The sequence below is a fragment of the Thunnus thynnus genome, chromosome 10 (genome assembly GCF_963924715.1).
Source record: "Thunnus thynnus chromosome 10, fThuThy2.1, whole genome shotgun sequence".
NCBI lineage: Eukaryota > Metazoa > Chordata > Actinopteri > Scombriformes > Scombridae > Thunnus > Thunnus thynnus.
The window spans coordinates 28,446,169-28,456,859 of NC_089526.1; the positions used below are offsets into that span (position 1 = coordinate 28,446,169).

At 39.3% G+C, this 10,691-nt stretch overlaps 1 protein-coding gene across 5 annotated transcripts in view; it reads left to right on the plus strand.

Annotated features, from left to right (window-relative positions):
- Positions 1–10,691, plus strand: part of oxr1a (oxidation resistance 1a) — a 178,559-nt gene that overhangs the window by 112,678 nt on the left and 55,190 nt on the right. The window lies entirely within an intron of this gene.

Here is a 10,691-nt window from a genome sequence, read left to right on the forward strand (position 1 = left end):
AGACATTCATGTTTCCCTCAGGATGACTTGTTATAAATTTGATGATAACATAACCTTTATCCTAACGTCATCATCAGGTCAAACTTTTAAATTGACCAATACTTTGGTTCATGACATCCTCCTGCAAAACTGATGACATTCCCACCATGCTCAGCTGTAGACTAGTGGTTCTCAAAGTGGGGTCCGGGGTCCCCAGGGGTCCAGCAAGACAGGGAATAATTTATTTTCACTATAATTCCATCCATAAGTAACACAATGACAGAATGTATGACTGTTTTGGTCGTGGGTTACATAAACTTTCTGTGTTTCATACACTTGTGTCTTTTTAGGGGTCCTTGACCTGAAAAAGTTTAAGAACCACTGCTGTAGACTAGCTGCTAAATGTTAGCATGCTAATACACTATACAATAAGGTGGTCAACATGGTAAACACACCTACTAAATACCAGCATGTCATGTGAGCATGTTAGAACATGTTAGCACACTCACAGTGACAAAACATGTTGACATTAGCGTTTAGCTCAAAGCACCATTGTTCCTACGTATAGCCTCACAGAGCCGCTAGCATGGCTGTAGAATCTCTAGAACATTTCTTAGTCTAAAGTCTAAAATTGACAAAATTATTATTTTAAATTAATAATTATCCAAATTTAACAAGTAAACAAGTTCAGGAATTGAAAAAAATCCAATTTTTCTCTACCTGAAAGTTTCTTATTCTATGCTATAATGCTACAATTGTTTCTGACTGTATTGAGGTTTGATACCCAGGCCTTACAATGTGCGTACACACTGTTTATCATACATGTTTAATGCCACATCAATATAATCCTAATGTGTCATCCATTAGATGTGAAGAAGGTTAAAGGCTGATAATGTCACAGCCTTGGTCACTCAATGTCACCAATCTGCAGGTTGAATGAATTTCTGCTGGTCTGAGAGGAAGCACTGTGGGCATTAGATGAGTCATATGCCGAGCACCAGGTGTGCGTGTGTGTGTGTGTGGACACGCAGACATACGCACACACACGTCAACTGCAGTCTTAACTCCGCACCCTCCTGACAATCAGTCACTCTGATTGCATTATTCACTGCTGGGTAGGAGAGGGGGATCCCACTGTTTCAGCTCCTTCACAGCTCTCTGTCTGAGAGTAGGAGAACAAGTCAATGGATGATGGAGAAATGATGGGACTGGAGGGGTTTGTGGACGAGGATGTTAGAGGGATGGAGGAGGGCATAGAGAGGGAGAAGATGGAGAGATAGAGGAGCAGACTAGGACATGGCCCAGATGTCAGCAGCTGACCAGTGACACTCACGAGTCAGGGCATCCTTATTCAAACTATCGCACGTGCTCCAACTACGTGTTTGATCCTGTGATTGTTGTTTGAATTTAACCAAAGGGCAAGGCTAGATAGATACATCTATTAATCCAATGTTTTATATATAGATATATATGTATCTTTCCATTTTTTGGGGGGGGCATGAGGCAATAGATGACTTGTTTTATGCTAACACATTATGTTAACAAGCGAGGTGACATCAACAGTCAAATTAGCCCCTAGCTTTGGCATTTTTAAGTCATGATGAATCTCTTTTTGCTTTGCTGTATCTTGCGTGTCATTAGGTCCCCATATTTGTGCTGGTAAATCAGTGGAAAGACTATCAAAGCACAGGCAGATTGTGTGAAGCAGGGGGTCAGAGCCTGACACAGGGAGGGAATCCATGAGAGCTTGAAAGTGAGACAGCAAACTTGTTCTGTGTCCCCTTGAAAAGGACAGAATAATGCGACTTATGGAGAGTCTAAATTTAGGTCTGCAAATAATCAGCAAGGGTGCAGTTGCACACAATACACATGCCATTAGGCTAGTAACGACAAAGTCGCCATGGCAACTGTCATGCTAAAGCTGGGCTTCATCCTTCATTATAAAATGAGGAGCGATAGCTGCTGAGATATGGCATTATGGGTGATTAAACTGTACACTAGGGTTTTATTTCCAGTTTGATGACGACAGAGTTGAGTCATTGTGTTAATTGATTGTCTTTTTCTCTCTCCAGTTGTATAATTTGTTCTACTGTCTTCTCATTTTTGATTGAGAACCTGAGGTAGTGAAAACCAGGTCTTACATAAAAATGTGGGTCAGCTTGACCTGTGAATGGTTCCCTTTAAACACATTTCTGCTTGATAATCTAACCAATAAGCCATAGGTCTGACATTGTATCTTACTTCCATGGTTGACCTGTTGCAGTAGCACTCATAGATTTGCTCTTATGTTCTATATTTAATGTTCTTGCCAAGATGCCAACGGACTCTTTAATGGAGCCATTAGTCCCTGACTGTCCAGCCGACTGACCTCGTTGAATTTGTGCGTCCTCTCCTGTTCAACAAGGTGACCATTAGCTAGATGTCAGTCACTCTCAAGATGGCTGCCACGGCCTTCCTCTACCCTTCTCCTTGAAGGAGGACTGTCACCCAAACAGGAAGAAGCTTAATTATTCATCCCCAGTTCTGGATGAATAATGGGTATTATTGATCCAGAGGATAAGACGATAGGGTCCAACCTGTCATTAGTGGCTATGATCCTGATTGTGATTACTCTCTCCCTCTTTCCCTGCCTTCCTCGTTCTCCTGTCAATGTGTCAATAACAGGTCTTTATCAGTGGGTCACATTTGCATGTCCCCTGTCCTATGCCACTTAATTGAGTTAGAGATAGCTCCTCTTACAGCGCGATCAATGGTTGCATCTCAGAGCTTTGGCGGAGTCAGATGTGTCATTTCTGCGATGCCTGAATGGTTCTGAGACATGTGAAGCTTGTTGTGTTGCTGTTATAACAGGCCTATGTATATAAAGTGATTAATTAAGCTTTAAAGGCAAACTTGAGTCATGCTGCTATCACACCACGTTTGGTGCCAAGATCAGCCCACCACCTGGCTTTGCCCATGTTTACTTCATTGAACACCAGATATATATTTTTACCCGTATTGATCGGCTGAGCTCCTGATAAAAGCACCACCAGAGCAGCTAGGCGATACAGCAGCAAACAGCTGTCGCGGGTTATGTTAAATATCTAGTTTGTAAAGCAAAAAGCAAAGGTTTCTTCTATCTTGTGTTTTTAATCTGATAAGCCAAATATGTGACTTTGTATTCCAGGAAAAATAACAAAAACAAAACGATCCTTTATCAGCTGTGAATGTCCTGTGAACCTGATTGTCCTATAAGTTGGCTTTGTGTTGAGCAGCAGAGGAGCTATAAAGCTAAAAATAAATAGTTCATGGAGGAGACGGTAGCAAATAGCACCTAGGGAGAATCAATGCTCTGTACTGAAGCCGCCTGGATGAAAGACTCTGACACTGTAGGAGCCGTGCTGATCATTAACTCGTCCCAACTAAAATAAACAGAAACACCGCTCATATCCCATAAAATAAGACACCGAGTTTTTAATCTTCAAATGGGAGCCATGCGCCAAGGACATCACACAAATATTGAACTGGGCATTGTAAATGCTTTTAGTATAGGGTGATTTGTTGATGAGTTATGACACATAATAAAGTAATCATTTTAAATGTCTAGGGTATACTGTGATGCTTTTTATTGCCATGTTGTAAATACATGGTGAAGGAGGCTTTGTGCGTGTCATTGTAGTGATCTCTCTGACGCCTCCCGTCCTCTTTGAGACGGGATATTTATCAGACTGACGCGCTGCTGTTGTCTGAATGGACAGTACGACACCCTTCACACAGCTGATGAGATGACAAATCATGTAGGTCCTTGATACAGTCATAATAAGTTGTTAATGACACAGTTTACTGTTTATCAGACAGGAGACAAGCCTATTACCTCATCTTTCTCATGTCTTCTTTATCCTTCTTGTAGTCACTGAAGAAAGGCACCAACGTGTTTCTACGTTTTTGTTTTTTTTTCCGCCACACTGCCTTCAATTTGAACTGCGTTTATTTGAACTGACTAGCTAATATCCAAATAAATCCAAGGTCACTGAGTATGTTAACATGAACACATGTATCTGAGTCTCATGCTGAATTTGATTTTATTTTGGATGTTTACACGCCACGCAGCGAAATCTGGTTAATCAGGTCCTCGTTTGCATGATAGTGAGTTGAAACTGATAGTTTTCAAGTTTCTGTTCATCTGCAGACGTCATGATGACAGGACATCTCAGGTATTCTGTGTCATTTCTATCTTAACTTGAGTTTCCTCAGCAGTTGAGGATGAAATCAGTTGCATTATAGTTGCATTATCAATGTCAGACTTTAGTTTACTCTATAGTGTCCAGTGCATTGAGATTTTGGTCATGAGTCATCATAGGGCCGGGCAAAGTGGCTGAAAAATAAAATCTCGACTTATTTATTTTTAAGGGGGTTTTTAAGGGGTCGATTCACGGTTTTAATAGATTTTTGTTTGCCTACAAAATTCAGATACATCATATTATTGTCCCACACAGCTATTGACTACTTCAACTAAGTAGGGCATGGAGCATCAACTTTAATAATCAGTTTCAACACAGATAGAGCAGAAAAGTCCACTCACTAATTGATCTGCTGCTGTTTGTGTTACTGGACAAAAACATCAGCCTGCTATCTGCAGACTGCTGCTAGCCAGCGTCAGCTACCTGGCAGGCAGGGACAGGATCAGCAGATGCTGGAAACCGTTCAGTCGACTCCCAGCACCTCAACTCTCGTAACCAGCGATGATACCTCGTCAACAAACACAAACTGAACACATTAGTGTGCAAAATAATTTTCAGTCTGTCCCTCTTGTAGGTGTAACCATTAAATCCACTCCAGGATAGGCAGAGTCTGCTAGCCACCTGGAGTCGTGACAGTCCTGAGGAACTGATTAGTTGATGGAAAAAGACAGATAGATGAGATATTTTGCTGTCTAGTGTTACATCACACACTAGAACGGTTTGTATCACCTCTGAAGAATGACTTCATATTCCTAACCTGACCAGCATGAATCCATTAGGTCTATGAACCCCTGAAGTTTGTTCATGTATTCACTGCTCAAGCTTGTGTGCAACCTCTATTTAACATAATCTCAAGTTTAATTAAATCATTGAATTCAATCTATCCTGATGAACAAGCAGTGAAAAAAGTATCAAATATCATTTTGATATATGAAGGAAGCTCTGTGATTTGATTTGCTTCTAGGAAATGATCAAATTAACATTTCATCAAGCTGGCCAATTGAATCAGTTCAACAAGCTGCTGTTATTGTGCATCTCCACTTTGACCCCCAGAGGTCTTTCTGTGTTACATGAAAAAAAAAAATAGACATCTGGATTTATAGATGGTTAACAGTCCGGCCCTGCTTAGCCTACCCATCCAATCCATACTGCACAATGCATCCCTGCTCTGCCTTGTTCATTGGTGTCCAAACAAGGTTGCACACATTGCTGAGTCAGGGAGACTGTGTCCCAGCAGCGTGACTGACCTCAGATCTGATTTGCTTTTTTTCCTTTTTAGAGGGTAGGGCATCTAAACCCAACCCTAATCTGAGCCCTCATCCTAGGTATTCAAGTATCCAGAACCCAGCCCACATCATGAAAGAGACAGTAAGAATTAAGTAAGAAATAACACATATTACACAGTATCCCTGCCCATTTTTGACAGTTGCTGAGATTTCAGGATTTCTAAACTGACTCAGCAAACAGTTTTCAGGTTCAAAACCAAAACTACCTTCATACTGTAATTTCAAGATACTCCTTCTCCCACTTGTTTAATTGCTCAAGAGTGTAAAATGTTGCTACAAGCAAGTGACCCGCCTCACAAAACATTTCAGCCACAAAAGCTAATTAGCTGAGCTCTCCAGCCAAAACAAGTGACACAGCACGGTACTTTCATGGTGATTAGTCTCTTCCTATTTGTTTGTGCTGGATTTCTGCCATCATTAGCAAGCTTTCACATAATACTTTGTCAGTTACAATGAGAGGGTTTTCCCAGAGAGGGTCTAACAATGTTGTTGTTATTCCTCTAGTTGCCTGTAGCGGTCAGTAAAGCTCATTGGAAATTTGAAATATCTATAAGTGGAAAAATATCAGAATTAGCTCTCTTTGGCAGTAGTCTCATTAAGGATGGGTATTTGGAAGAATACAGTGGAGATTGATGTTTCCATTCATTTTGACATTAATTAATGGATTGAAACATTATGCCAAATTGGTGTAAAATGTATTTTGGTCGAGCACAGAAGGTAGTTTTCTGTAGGGTTTTGGCAGATTTGTATATCTGGTGTTCCCGCTTCTTACTGGGAGTCCACCACAGTCTCATATTTTACATATGTTTTTTCTTAGACTGAGAGGACATATACTACATATCTCATTTACATTTAAAACACTGCAATTTAATATCTGTGATGCTCAGGAACTGTATAGGAAGGCATCACACATGACCTTTACTCCTGTGTCATTTTTAAATTGGTGTTATTTCCCCCCAAAAGCCTTCCACATCTACATTCTCCCATCCACAGCCCGAGCCCTGCTGTATCCCAGAAGATGATGAAGCTAACTGGCTAAACAACACACTTCAAATATTTACATGCCAAGTGATGAATGCTTGATTTGCTCGCCTCCCGGAGCCAGGGATTGTGGGAATGATCCTATATGGCTCTGTTGTTCTTCCTAAATCAAGTTGTATATTTCATATATTTCTGTTTTATAGCCAATTCTCAGTCAATATCATGCACACTTCATGTCTCTGTTTCTAAGTTACCTACGGATTGTATCTCATAAAATGCTGCTGGACTCCACTGTAATACAGTGGAAGATGCTTTAGCTTTTAATTTTTTATTTCACATTGACTTTTAGTTGCTACTTGGAGACAAAACGGTCGTTACCGCCACTGAAAAAACGTACTCTGGTTGCTAACGGCTTCTGAGTTTCTCTATTTTCTGCTTCTTCCCCTCATTGTTAATATGTGGTATGTTTCTTTCTGGGCAGCCTCAGACATAACGCTGACCATGTCGTGTGTGACTGCTTCTCACACAATGATTCTGTGTTACTAATGTTCCAGCTTGTCTGCCTTGGTTCCTCTTACTCAACTACCTGCCTGTGACTGTGCTGTCTGTGTCTCTGTCTGTCTGTTCGTGCAAGAATATCTCCTGGAAACAATCTGACATGTCAAGAATTTGGAGAAGCTGTCATTCCTTGGTGTTTTTTTGTAGGGCTGTTTGCACACACACACACACACACACACACACACACGCATACGGGTTTTTATCACATGCCGGGGACCAATGACTGGCAGCAGCCTGATGGGATCCACCCTTTCTGAAGGGTCTAGAGACATAATTTTAACTGCTAAAATCATCATAAATTTTTCTGAACATGAAAATCACTTGAAACTTCAATAACTCTCAAAAATTTTTTAAACCTGAATTTTGTCCCCCCTGGGGACTCGTCATGTTAAGTCAGGAATTTGCCTCCCATGGGGACCATCATGTTATGTCTATTAATATACAACCAACACCACTGTTAAACACAAATCATGACAAGCATGATGATAATCTAATGTCGGATTGAAAACTCAATATTAGATTACATAAACACCAAATCTAATAATCCAGACTGCCAGATTTTCTACAAATATAGATCAGATTCTGATTCTAAAATATAATTTTTGGGCAAATATACAATTAAACAGTTGATAAAAATGATGGATAATTTACCTGGCCTCTTTAAGAAATCAGGATTGCATATTGGTTCAACACTAAAGTTACCTCCACCCCGGTGCACGGTTACCCTTAACACCCTACAGTCCATTTACACAACACACTACTGTCCATATTTAAGATTCTTTCAATAGACAAAAGTTGAGCAAGATTATTTCACTTTTATATTTTGTTTATTGCTGCTCTTTTACTTAGAATTATTGAACACATGTTGCAAATAAACATTTTAAAGGTGAATACTGGTTTGTCAATTGTTGTCCAATAGGTTTTACAAACACCAGACCTGCTTTACGAAAGAGGAGACGAAACATTATGACTGAAACCACCAGAATTTGCTCCCAAAACGCCTCTGGTCAGAAAAAACCTAGACCTAATGTACAAAAGTGAGAAACAAATCGAGCTCATATTGTAACACAACTTTCATTTCGAACAGCCTGTGCATTTGTTTTAGAGCTGCAATGATTAATCGATTAGTTGTTAACTATTAAATTAATCGCCAACTATTTTGATAATTAATTTGTTTGAATAATTTTTTAAGAAAAAAAGTTAAAAGCTTCTTAAATGTGAATATTTTCTGGTTTCTTTAGTCCTCTGACAGTAAACTGAAGATATTTGAGTTATGAACAAAACAAGACATTTGAGGACGCCATCTTAGCGCTTTCGGAAAAACTGGTGAACATTTTTCACCATTTTCTGACATTTTATAGATTAAACAATGAATCAATTAATCAAGAAAATAATTAAAAAAGATTAATCAATAATCAAAATAGTTGCAGCATAATTGGTTTAAAACATTCACTCCTAGTGACAACAAGTACACAGGGCATCACATTCATCAACAAGTAACAACTAAGAGCATCACATGCACCAACACACATTCAGTAAAGTCTTTTTGCGCTTTCACGCTGAATGGCAGTAATCCGATTCTTAACATAGAACTTCACCGCCGTCCAGCTTCTCTTTTGAAGAGCATCTGGTGAAGCTTGAATACAGGAAACACAGTCTGATTTCCCTGGTACTTTACCAGATTCTATGAAGGCTTTTAGTGTTTTTTCAACAGCTTGGACCTCCACAAATGACCAATTCCTCCTCTTAGAGGTTTCTAAGAAAGAAAGACAGAAAAAAGAGAAAGCAATATAAAGGATTATTCAGTGACCAATCACTCTAATTATTTTGATCAAATATGTAATTTCATCAAGCAATGTCCTGAAAAGTGATATTCTGACACCAAGTCAAAGCTTTTTTTTAAAAACAGTATGGTAACTTTTTACAGCATCAGTTGTATTGACTGATGTGGTACCCAACCTATTTCACATTGTAGGAATAAACTGGGGATCTCAAGGTAGTAGTGGCTTAGTGGCTGACAACATAAAACAAATAGCATAAGCACTGACTATATTTACACGGCACGTTAGTAACCATGTTATCTCCTGCTGTGAGTACAGAGGTGATATCTCTTACTGAGACTCTAAAAACCTGATGTTACCTGCAGTTGGTCAGGTTTTTAGAGTCTCAGTGAGAGATAACACCTCTGACTGACACTCTCTACTCTCATTGTATAAATGTGACTATTGATTGAGATGTTTTCAGGCTAGAATGCATAAACCCTCATTACACAAGTGAATGACTGACAGATTACACTGGGCTGTAATAAAGAATTAAAGACTAATAAAGCCATAAACAACACAAGGTAGAATATTAGAACAGTAGCATGTTATTCTTTTAACTATACCCCTTTTGTAAAAATAGGTGACAAACAAATAGCAAGGAGTGCATTTAGTGTGTGAAATACCTGTTTCAAGTCGCTGTCTTTTTTTAGATTTTGAGGATCCTGTTAAAATAATGAATAAATATATTAATACAATACATTTACAGCTAACTGACAACACACCTTCACTGTTTAAATGAAAGGCGTCTATAACAAGACTTAATACTAACAAAATCTAATATTTCTAACAGTGCAGTGCATCTGATTTTTTTAAATTCAATTACATTTATACATTTGGCAGATGCTTTTATCCCAAATGACTTACACATCTGGAGGTACAGTAGGCACATCTAGTGTTGCTGAGTGGTCAGACTGGGAATCAAACCCCGGTCTCTCAAGGAGAAAGCAGAATCTTAACCACTACACTATAACTTCATTAGGAGCACTGAGAAAGAAAGTGCTGCACATCATTAATCCTTTGATTTCATAAGTTTTCTTAAAATTACTAAAATCAATCAATCAGTAAATTCTTTATCTTGTTTGGCCATGTACAGACACAGCGTCTTTGTCAGTGTCTGTGTACTTAAAGCATTTGTGCTGCTTTGAAATAAAAGCATCATTTGAAGGTGAGAAAGCTGCCAATCAGAGCTTTTTATAATAGTGCCTGTTTAGCTGTTCTGTGTGAAAAAGGTGATGGATCAAAAGGGAATGTGGACATCAAGTGCCATGGCCTCAGTCTGTGGGATACCTGCGATAATAGGTTCAACACTGCCAGGCTCATCAGAGGTCCACTGTCCACTGTTGGATCTTGAAGGTCCTATCAGAAGAATAAACCATTTATAAAAAGAAAAAGATGTAGGTCGCTATGGAATACCAGAAGAAATCAATATGGAGAAAAAATGGTGATTGCAATACAGCGCATGTTAAGTGTATTATAACCAACGTTCTGCAAATATTCCAACCACTTTATTGCCACCCAGTTTATTATAAAACAACCACTGTATTATAATTGACCAAAAAATAATCACCTGGCACAGCATGCAAATTAGGCTGTCAATCAAAAGTCTGTGGGTGGAGCCAGTCAACTGGGCTCTACTTCAGTTTACTGGAGTCTCTGGAGTGCTTGGCAGAACTGCTGCATGAAGCAGCAAATCTTGAAGGAACGAGATGATAGAGGAGCTCGAAGCATCTTACTGATTTTACCGGTTTCTGGTTCTTTGATCGAGTTATGTGTTGTGGTCAGATTCTGGTCGGGTGCTGTGTGTGGTCACCGTTACAAGTGTCTGTAAGTAGTAGACTTGACTC